This window comes from Microtus pennsylvanicus, chromosome 2 (genome assembly GCF_037038515.1).
Source record: "Microtus pennsylvanicus isolate mMicPen1 chromosome 2, mMicPen1.hap1, whole genome shotgun sequence".
NCBI classification, from domain to species: domain Eukaryota; kingdom Metazoa; phylum Chordata; class Mammalia; order Rodentia; family Cricetidae; genus Microtus; species Microtus pennsylvanicus.
The window spans coordinates 81,478,014-81,490,120 of NC_134580.1; the positions used below are offsets into that span (position 1 = coordinate 81,478,014).

General features: G+C 37.5%; 1 pseudogene; it reads right to left on the reverse strand.

Moving 5' to 3' along the window:
* Nucleotides 1-7,039: 7,039 nt before the first annotated feature.
* On the reverse strand, nucleotides 7,040-8,002 carry LOC142844900 (olfactory receptor 4F3/4F16/4F29-like; annotated as a pseudogene).
* Nucleotides 8,003-12,107: the final 4,105 nt, after the last annotated feature.

The following is a 12,107-nucleotide window of genomic DNA, read 5'->3' on the forward strand; positions in this document are numbered from 1 at the left end:
GAGCTCAGTCCAGTGCTCCAATGTGGGTCTTTCCTTGTTTCCATTTGTTGTTGAACGAAGTTTCTATGGTAATATTTAAAATAATCATCAGTCAGACTACAGGGCAAGGCCAGTTCAGTCACCCTCTCCACTATTGCTTAGGGTCTTAGCTGGGGTCAACCTTGTGGATTCATGTGTATTTTTCTAGATCCAGGTTTATTGCTAACGTCATAAGGGCTTCCTCAATAAAGATATCTCTTCCCTTGCTCTCATATCTGTCCTTCCTCCATCTCGACTATCCCATTCCCTCAAGTTCTCCTCAACCCTCCCATTCTCCCCTCCTTCTATCCTCTGCCCCATGCTCCCAAATTATGTCAGATGATCTAGTCTCTTTCCAATTTCCAGGGGGATATATGTGTGTGTGTGTGTGTGTGTGTGTGTGTGTTTCTTTGGGTTCACGTTATTACTTAGCTTCTCTAGAATCGTGAACTATAGGCTCAATATCCTTTGTTTATGGCTAGGAGCCACTTATGAGTGAGTACATACCTTACTCATTTTGGGGGGTCTAGGTTACCTCACTCAGAAGAGTGTTTTCTAATTCCATCCATTTGCATGAAAATTCAAGATGTCATTGTTTTTTACTGCTGAGTAGTACCCTAATGTGTAGATGTGCCACACTTTCTTTATCTATTTTTCAGTTGAAGGGCATCTAGATTGTTTCCAGGTTCTGGCTATTACAAATTATGCTGCTATGAACATAGTTGAACAAATGATTTGTAGTGTGATTGGGCATCTCTTGGGTATATTCCCAAGAGTGGTATTGCTGGATCCTGAGGTAGGTTGATTTTCAGCTTTCTGAGAGACCGGCACACTGTTTTCCAAAATGGTTGCACAAGTTTGCATTCCCACCAGCAATGGATGAGTGTTCCCCTTGCTCCACATCCTCTACAGCATAAGCTATCATTAGTGGTTTTGATCTTAGCCATTCTGACAGATATAAGATGGTATCTCAGAGTTGTTTTGATTTGCATTTCCCTGATAGCTAAGGAAGTTGAACATGTCTTTAAGTATCTTCTGATTATTTGAAATTCTTCTGTTGAGAATTCTCTGTTTAGTTCAATACACCATTTTTAATTGGGTTATTTAGAATTTTAATGCCTAATTTCTTGAGTTCTTTATATATTTTGGAGACCAGTCCTTTGTCTGATGTGGAGTTGGTGAATATTTTTCCCATTTAGTAGGCTGTCTTTTTGTCTGATTGCCTGTGTATTTTCCTTTACAGAGGCTTCTCAGTTTCAGGAGGTCCCATTTATTTATTGTTGATCTTATTATCTGTGCTACTGCGGTTATATTTAGGAAGTGATCTCCTGTGCCCATGCAATGAAGGCTACTTCCCACTTTCTCCTCTATCAGGTTCAGTGTGGTCATATTTAAATTGAGGTCCTTAATTCATTTGGACTTGAGTTTTGTACATGGTGATAGATATGGATCTATTTTCATTCTTCTACAGGTTGACATCCAGTTATGCCAGAACCTTTTGTTAAAGATGCTTTTTTTTCATAGTATAATTTTAGCATCTTTGTCATAAATCAGGTGTTCCATATGTGTGTGGATTAATATCCAGGACTTCAATTCAATTCCATTGTTCAATGTCTCTGTTTTTATGCCAATACCAAGCTGTTTTTAATACTGTGGCTCTGTATTTCAATACTTCAAGCTCTGATTTCCCTCTCTGATTCTTTATCCTTTGTGTATAGGAGGGCTACTGATTTATTTAAGCTGATCACGTATCCTGCCACATCAGTGAAGGTATTTATCAGCTGTAGGAGTTCGCTGGTAGAGTTTTTGAGGTCACTTATGTACACTATCATATCATCTGCAAATAACAAAAGTTTGACTTCTTCCTCTCCAATTTGAATCCCCTTGATCTCCTTCTGTGATCTTATTGCTATCGGAAACTTCAAGAATTATGTTGAAGAGATACGGAGAGAGTGGATAGCCTTGTCTTGTTCCTGATTTTAGTGGAATGCCTTTGAGTTTCTCTCTATTTAATTTTATGTTAGCTGTCAGCTTGCTGTATATTGCTTTTATTATATTTAGATATGATCCTTGTATCCCTAATCTCTCCAAGACCTTTATTATGTAGGGGTGTTGAATTTTATCAAATCCTTTTTCAGCATCTAAAGAAATGATCATATGTCTTTTTTTCTTTTAGTTTGTTTATATGATGGATTACATTGATAGATTTTCATATGTTGAACCAGCCCTGCATCTCTGGAATAAAGCCTACTTGATCATGACAGAAGATTTTTATTGATGTGTTCTTGGATTCGATTTGCCAGTATTTTATTGAGAATTTTTGCTTCGATGTTCATGAGTGAGACTGATATGTAATTCTCTTTCTTGGTTGAGTCTTTGTGCAGGTTTCGTATCAGAGTAACTGTAGCCTCATAAAAAGAGTTTGGTAATGACCCTCTGTTTCTATTATGTGGAACACTTTGAGGAGTATAGGTATTAGCTCTTCTTGAAAGTTCTGGTAGAATCCAGCACTAAAATCATCTGGCTCTGGCTTTTTTTGGTTGGGAGGTTTTTGATAACAGCTTCTATCTCCTTGTGGTTTATAAGACTATTTAAATTGCTCACCTGTTCTTGATTTAATTTTGGTATATGGTATCTATCTTAAAAATTGTCCATTTCTTTTACATTTTCCAATTTTGTAGAGTAAAGGTTTTTGTAGTAAGAGCTAATGGTTTTTTGTATTTCCTCGGTGTCTGTTGTTATGTTCCCCTTTTCATTTCTGATTTTGTTAATTTGGATGTTCTCTCTCTGCCTTTTGATTATTTTGGATAAGCGTTTGTCAATTTTATTGATTTTCTCAAAGATCCAGCTCTTTCTTCCGTTGATTCTTTGTATGGTTTTCTATGTTTCTATTTTGTTGATTTCAGCCCTCACTTTGATTATTTCCTATCTTCTATGCCTCCTAGGTGAGTCTGATTCTTTTTTTCTAGAGCTTTCAGGTGTGCTGTTAGGTTGCTAATGTGAACCTGCTCCAATTTTTTTATATGGGAACTTAGTGCTATGAACTTTCCTCTTAGCACTGCTTTCATAGTGTTCCATAGGTTTGGATATGTTGTGCTGTCGTTTTAATTGAATTCAAGGAAGAATACAATTTCTTTATTTCTTCCTTGACCCAAGGGTGGTTCATTAGTTGATTGTTCAATTTCCATGAGTTTGTAGGCTTTCTGGAAGTAGTACTGTTGTTGAATTTTAACTTTAGTCCTTGGTGATTCAATAAGACACAGTGGTGATGTGGGAGTGTCATATATCAATCTGTTGATTTCATTGGTTAAGCAATAAAGAAACTGCCAGGCCCCTTTGATAGGCCCACCCTTAGGTGGGTGGAGTAAGCAGAAAGGAAGGCTGGGAGAAAGAAGCTGAGTCAGAGAGTCGCCATGGTTCTCCCACTCCAGGCAGATATATAATGGGCCAAGCAAGGTGTTTAAAAGAATACAGTTTCCATGTAATTATTTCGGGTAAAGCTAGCAGTGGGGGCAGCCAGGTGCCGGGGACACAGCCTGCTGCTCCTATTTCAACAGAGTGGCACCCAACGTGCTAATGAACTCCACGTAAAACCTGAGAAGGCTTAAAAATAAGGGAGAGAGAGTTTAACACAGATTTTTGCTGTTTGTTGGTGGCGTGCTGTAGAGAGATATCCTGATTTGGCATCAACAGCAGAAAAAACGCTGCATCATTTTAAAGAGCGGCTTCCTGGGGCTGTGCTGCAAGCGTGAACTCTGGCTTTAAAGCATTTCAATGGATTTTATGGGACTGGATGTTTCTGTTCCCTCTTGGGATCGGAATGAGAGTGCTCTGAGACCATGCTGATGGCTCTCAGTACTCCCCGCTTGCACCAGGGCAGATGGCAGAATCAGGCTTAGGCAGGTGGGAGAACATGGCGGATTCCTGCCAACATATAGAGAGATGTTTTCAGACTGCACAGTGTTCTGCATGTCAGATTTGGCTGTAACTTGGATGAAAAGAGTTTCTGTGCTGCACGCTCAGTCTCAGAGTTAAACTGCTGACTGTGGTGCCAATGTGGACTTGCTGTGTGCCTGGAACTGTGCTCAGCTCAGGGGCACCAAATGGATCTGAGGCAGGAGTGGCTGCTCCAAGCTGAACTGTGCTGACCTCAGGCAGGAACTGCCGTAATTACCATAATAATAGCGCAGTTAAGGTTTAGGCTTGGCAGTAAACAGGCAGTACTGTATTACCCCTACTTGGTGCAACTTAAGTTTTAAGAACTGCTTAACATTCTAAAAAATGCTCCTGGATAGTAAAAAAATGTTACAGATTCACAATAAAACAGATTCAGACATAAAAGACCACACTGTTGGATGAATGTACGTAGACTTGAGAGAGAGAAGAAAAAGAATATAGAGAATAAAGTTAATAGTTTTTTAAAAAAAAGGTAAAGTCTTTAAAGAGACAGACTACAGATAGTTAAGAGATTAAAAGAAATAAAGAAAAACAAGCCACGTAATAACAGGAAATTCACAGAGAGTCTGGATTATGTACATTGTGTTTTCTTTAAAATTTTTGACTGTGAAGGAGCTAAGTACAGAGAGACATTTCATTATATGGGCTGCCAAGCTGAACCAGAATGGATATAAGGGTATTACGGTTTCAAAATTTGGGTCTAAGAATATGATGCTTTGGAGAGGGTCTTCTTTTGTTTTCACAGAGGACCAGACCCTGTGGATTTCTTCTATTCCAATTTGGTATGATAGACCACGCCCTCCTGAAAGGTTGTTGTGAACATCTTCAGAAAATTGCTTCGCTCAACTGCCAACTGAGATGAAACTAGCACACAGGTTATACCATGAAAGACCTAATTAACGACGCCCCCATTCAGCAGGAAGCAGTTTGGAGAGAAAAAACTGCGCCCATGTTCCCAAAATATTGTTTATAAATGTTCTTTTACATTTAAAGGGGGGAAATGATATAGGTATGAAGAATTTGCATTGGTGTGGATTTTAAGGTCAATTTTGTTATATGTATATGTATTTCTGATCTTGAATAAGGTGTTGTGATTGTGTAGTTCATTTTTAAAATGTAATGTATAATTAGGAAATATAGGTTGTTGATGGATAGTCATAAATAATAGTCAAGTTTGTAGTCATGTTAGTTAGATTTTCTAAATATATAGAGATATATTTCAGATAAGCATTCTTCATATCACTCAGAGGCTACAGAATATGGCATTTAAAATATTTTAATAACTTAGGACTTTTCATGACAATGAGACATGTCTGCTCCTGGCGGCACCAATCTACTTCAAGAGGAAGATGGACATTGAAGAGGCTCGTTACGGAGCTTGATAGCCATTTGGGCAAAAAACTGCTCTTGCCTGGACTGATGCATAAACTGGACACAAAGAACCCACAGAGAGGACTGATGAACTTGCCTAAAGATGAGATGATCTTTTGTGGTTCCTGATTCATGAAAGAGTCTGCGAGACATTCTGCAGGATACAGCATAAAGTGATTAAACTGTATTTGGAATTTCCTGCTTGATGAAAATGTCTGCTGGATACTATGGGCCTGAAGGCTGAAGATGGATGCCCCAACGGTACAAAAGAACTTTGGGTGACTGTCCAGGTAGCGAGATGTCTTTGTCATTTCTACCATTTAAAGTTTCTTAGTTCTTGTTTACTTAGGTAATATTATATCCTTCTGGAGTCTTTGATGGAGTTGAAGAATGGATAGGGAGTTATAGTTTTCCATTGTTATGATAAAAGATAAAATAGATATAAATATTGTAACTGTGATTCTTGCCTGATAACTGTTTTGTTATATGTAATTTTACTATGTTAAAGTTAAAGCCTTCCTTTTTTTGTTTAAACAGAAAAAGGGGAAGTGATGTGGGAGTGTCATATATCAATCTGTTGATTTCATTGGTTAAGCAATAAAGAAACTGCTAGGCCCATTTGATAGGCCCACCCTTAGGTGGGTGGAGTAAACAGAATGGAAGGCTGGGAGAAAGAAGCTGAGTCAGAGAGTCGCCATGGTTCTCCCACTCCAGGCAGATATATAATGGGCCAAGCGGTGTTTAAAAGAATACAGTTTCCCTGTAGTTATTTCGGGTAAAGCTAGCAGTGGGGGCAGCTGGGTGCCGGGGACACAGCCTGCCGCTCCTATTTCAACACAGTGGGTTACTCCAATTTTTTTATCTGTGATTTTGCTTTGTTACCATATTTGATCAATTTTAGAGAAGGTTCCATGAGGTGCTGAGAAGAAGGTATATTCTTTCCTGTTTGGGTGGAATGTTCTATAGATGTCAGTTATGTCCATTTAATTCATTACATCTGCTAGTTCTCTTATTTCTCTGTTAAGTTTCTGTTTGGTTGACCTGTCCATTGGTGGGAGAGGAGTGTTGAAATCTGCTACTATTAATGTGTGGGATTTGATGTGTGATTAAATTTTAGTAATGTTTCTTTTACATGTATGGGTGCTCTTGTATTAGGGGCATAGATATTCAGGATTGAGACGCCATATTGATGAATTGTTCCTGTTATGAGTATAAAGTGTCCTTCTCCATCTCTTCTGATTGATTTTAGTTTGAAATGAATTTTGTTAGATATTAGAATCGGAGCGAGATAGAATCCCATTAGTTCTAATTTGTAGTTCCCTAGTTGCTAAAGATGTTGAGAATTTTAAACATTTTTCTTCTTTTATTTATTTTTTCTCATGCAATAAATCCCAATTGCAGCCTGCCCTCCTCCAAAGCATTAATCTAATTAATATCTTTAAATAAAATAATCAGGAGTCAGTTATCAGGTTAGAATATGAAAGACCAGAGAAACAGGGAGCAGCCACCAGTTGCTTTATACTTCTACCATTACTCCATCCAAAAAGAGATCCTCTCCCCCTGGACCTTACTACTACTGTCTCCTCTCTGTCTATAGTCCTCCAAACCCCCATGGTTAATTTATATGAATAAACAGACCAAATTTGCAAGGAAATATTTTTCTCAGATATTAACAATGAACATTTGTACTCAGTTAAGAATGATCAGTGTACACGTGTTTAATTATTTGTCTATAAACCACTATCTGTTTAAATACTCTCATCATTGCCATTTTCATTTCTTGATTCCTGAATGTATAGATCACAGAGTTCAGAAAGGGAGTGACAACTGCATCAAATATGGACAGAAACTTATCCAAGTGTGTGAAAGAAGAAGGCCATGTGTAGATGAACATCACAGGGCCAAAGAATAAGACCATCACAGTCACATGAGCTGAAAGTGTAGACAGGGCCTTAGAGGAGCCACTTGAAGAATGTTTCTGAACAGTAAATATGATGACAATATAGGAAATGATCAGTATGAAGAAGAAACCTACAGACATGAATCCAGTGTTGACAGAGACCAGTAATTTCAGTCTGTATGTATCTACACAGGCAAGTTTGATGAACCCAGGAAAGTCACAATAGAAGCTGTCCAAAACATTTGGTCCACAAAATGGTAAGTTTACTACAAAAGCCAATTGAATGAGAGAATGCATAAATCCAACCACCCAAGAGGACACTGAAAACAAGATGCACATCTTTGAACTCATAATGGTCAGATAATGGAGAGGTTTACATATGGCCACGTATCTGTCAAAAGCCATGGCTATGAGTAAAACCATTTCTATACCACTAACAAAGTGAATGAAGAATATTTGGGTGATGCATCCTCTAAAAGTGATGACTTTATGCTTTCTCAACAGATCAAAAATCATCTAGGGGGACACAACAGAAGAAACACCCAAGTCAATGAAGGAGAGGTTAGCCAACAGAAAGTACATAGGAGAATGTAAGTGAGCGTCAGATGCGACAGTGAACACAATGAGGGAGTTTCCTGTCATACTTGCTACATAAAACATGGAAGAGAACACAAAAAAGAATAATTGGATGTCCCAAGAGTTGGTGAGTCCCAGGAACACAAACTCTGACGCCACAGACTGATTCTTTCCTTCCATTGCTCTGTTGGCAGTGCTACCTGAAGGAAGAAATGTGAGAAACTATAAATTATAATTTTATAAATAGAATAGAAGAATCTCCTAGTAATGAAAATCTATTTTATTGCAACATTGAAACTAACTTTAAAGTGAGTAGTGTGAGACAAGTAAGTTCTATACACAACCAATAATCTGAAATTTATAAATTAGTTGGAAATAGGATTTAACTCCTGTAACAAAAGTTTTCATCAAAAACTCAAAGACAGTAAGGTTTGGTGGGCTTTAAATGAGGATACTAGGGCCAGGTGAACTGGCTCATTCATTAAGAGCAGTTGCTACTCTTTCAAAAGACCCCTGCTCTTTTCTTAGCATCCATACCAAGTAGCTTACAATAGTCTATAGTTCTAGCTCCAGGGAATCTAATGACACCTCTTAGTTTCATGAGATTTTCTCAAGCATGAATCATAAAATTAATAATAAAGACACATACATGTAATTTTTAAATGAATGTTTATAAAGAGAATATTTTTATAAACTGTTGATGACAATTTAAATTAACACATCCATAAAGGAAAAAGTATGGGAAGTTTTCAAAAACTAGAGACTAGATTTGCAGCACAGTATAGGTGTGCTTGTCTAACAAATTTTATCCTTATATTGGTTTTATACGTAATAGTATAATACAAAAAGAGAAGTGTGGTGACAAATAAGGTAGAAAAAAGAACACAAAAGATGCAAATGATTAAACGAGAAGTACCATACAATATAGAAATTCTCCACTCTCTCCATACCTCTTCAATATAGGACTTGAAGTTCTAGCAATAGCAATAAGACAACATAAGGGGATCAAGGGGATTCGTATTGGAAAGGAAGAAGTTAAGCTTTCGTTATTTGCAGATGATATGATAGTATACATAAGCGACCCCAAAAACTCTACCAAAGAACTCCTACAGCTGATAAACACCTTAAGTAATGTGGCAGGATACAAGATCAACTCCAAAAAATCAGTGGCCTTCCTATACACTAAGGATAAGGAAACAGAGAGGGAAATCAGAGAAGCATCACCTTTCACAATAGCCACAAATAACATAAAATATCTTGGGGTAACTCTGACCAAGGAAGTGAAAGATCTATATAACAAGAACTTTAAGTCTTTGAAGAAAGAAATTGAGTGGACACCAGAAAATGTAAGGATCTCCCCTGCTCTTGGATTGGGAGGATCAACATAGTAAAAATGGAAATTCTACCAAAAGCAATCCCCATCAAACTCCCATCAAAATTCTTCACAGAGCTGGAGAAGACAATAATCAACTTTATATGGAAAAATAAAAAGAACCAGGATAGCCAAAACAATCTTATACAATAAAGGAACTTCTGGAGGCATTACCATCCCTGACTTCAAACTCTATTACAGAGCTACAGTATTAAAAACAGCTTGGTATTGGCATAAAAACAGAGAAGTAGACCAATGGAATCAAATAGAAGACCCTGACATTAACCCACAAACATATGAACACCTGATTTTCAATAAAGAAGCTAAAAGTATACAATGGAAAAAAGAGAGCATCTTCAACAAATTGTGCTGGCAAAACTGGATGTCAACCTGTACAAGAATGAAACTAGATCCATATCTATCACCATGCACAAAACTCAAGTCTAAATGGATTAAAGACCTCAATATCAGTCCGAACACACTGAACCTGATAGAAGAGAAAGTGGGAAGTACTCTACAACACATGGGCATAGGAGACCACTTCCTACGTATAACCCCAGCAGCACTGACATTAAGGGCCTCATTGAATAAATGGGACCTCCTGAGACTGAGAAGTTTCTGTAAAGCAAAGGACACTGTCACTAAGACACAAAGGCAACCCACTGACTGGGAGAAGATCTTCACCAACCCCGCAACTGACAAAGGTCTGATCTCCAAAATATATAAAGAACTCCAGAAACTAGACCGTAAAAATCTAATCAACACAATTATAAAATGGGGCACTGAGCTGAACAGAGAATTCTCAACAGAAGAAGTTCAAATGGCCAAAAGACACTTAAGGTCATGTTCTACTTCCTTAGTGATCAGGGAAATGCAAATCAAGACAACTTTAAGATACCATCTTACACCTGTCAGAATGGCTAAAATAAAAAACACCAATGATAGCCTTTGCTGGAGAGGTTGTGGAGAAAGTGGTACACTCATCCATTGCTGGTGGGAATGCAAACTTGTGCAACCACTTTGAAAAGCAGTGTGGCGGTTTCTCAGGAAATTCGGGATCAACCTACCCCTGGACCCAGCAATACCACTCTTCGGAATATATCTAAGAGAGGCCTTATCATACAACAAAAGTGTATGCTCTACTATGTTCATAGCAGCATTGTTTGTAATAGTCAGAACCTGGAAACAACCTAGATGCCCTTCAATGGAAGAATGGATGAACAAAGTATGGAATGTATACATATTAGAGTACTACTCAGCAGTAAAAAACAAGGACTTCTTGAATTTTGCATACAAGTGGATGGAAATAGAAAACACTATCCTGAGTGAGGTAAGCCAGACCCAAAAAGAGGAACATGGGATGTACTCACTCATATTTGGTTTCTAGCCATAAACAAAGGACATTGAGCCTATAATTAGTGATCCTAGAGAAGCTAAATAAGGAGAACCCAAAGAAAAATATATAGGCATCCTCCTGAATATTAACCTTCATCAGGCGATGAAAGGAGACAGAGACAGAGACCCACTTTGGAGCACTGGACAGAAATCTCAAGGTCCAAATCAGAAGCAGAAAGAGAGACAGTACGAGAATGGAACTCAGGACCGCGAGAGGTGCACCCACACACTGAGACAATGGGGATGTTCTATCGGGAACTCACCAAGGCCAGTTGGCCTGGATCTGAAAAAGCCTGGGATAAAACTGGACTCGCTGAACATAGTGGACACTTAGGACTACTGAGAACTCAAGAACAATGGCAATGGGTTTTGATCCTACTGCACGTACTGGCTTTGTGGGTGCCTAGGCAGTTTGGGTGCTTACCTTACTAGACCTGGATGGAGGTGGGTGGTCCTTGGACTTCCCACAGGGCAGGGAACCCTGATAGCTCTATGGGCTGACAAAAGAGGGGAACTTGATTGGGGGAGGGGGAAGAAAATGGGAGGTGGTGGCGGGGAATAGACAGAAATCTTTAATAAATAAATAAACAGAAAAAATAAATAAAAAAGAAAAGAATATAGAAATTCTCACCTTAAGGGTATATATCCAGAAGGAAACATTAAGTCAATATATTTTCCCATTTTTTGTATTATTCCTAAAAATTAATATTATGATGAACAACCTCTGTCCACTGAACACTTATAGACACATGGATTACAAATGGACATACATAAAAACAAAAAATATTGTAATAATCCTTTTATCATAACTCTATGAAAAGATTTATCTTATTATTTGGTGGTTTCATTTTATTTAGAGAAGAAACAGCACAGCAGACAACATCTGAGCTTTTGATTCAGGATCTCTGATTAATCAGCTATGTGCTGACTACTATTAGAAAAGGTACTGTGCCCCAAAACTTGTGTTTTCTTTGTTGAAGAATGCACATAGAAAGACTATAAAATTTGAAAAGTTGGTATATAATTAGGAATAGAAAAATGAGGAAGCTTACTATAAACTAGGCATAAATATTTAAATTATGAACTTATCTCAGTTGAATCTGTCTGTATTTTCACTATGCTTATTATTTCAAATCATTTCCTCAACTTAAGGATTCCTACCCAAATTTGGATGCTTCTAATTTAAACATAACTATATCTATTAAATAGTTTGTAAGATATAAATAATTCTGTATTCTTTTCAAAAATATAATTAGGTAAAAGTCACTTCAACATCTTTAAAGTCTTTCTGATCAGATCACGGATCATAATCAAATTAATACAAACATTCCAACTTTATATTTTATACCAGAGCTGAAAGCAAGAAAATAAATTCAACTTTTTATATTTTAAGTACCATTTTGTTCTAAAATTAAAATGACATTTTATCACAACATCTGTTTGCAACATTGAGGCTTTTAGTCACATGTTAAAATTTACTTCTGGTCAGGTTTTCGTAACACTCTTCCAACCTGAAAA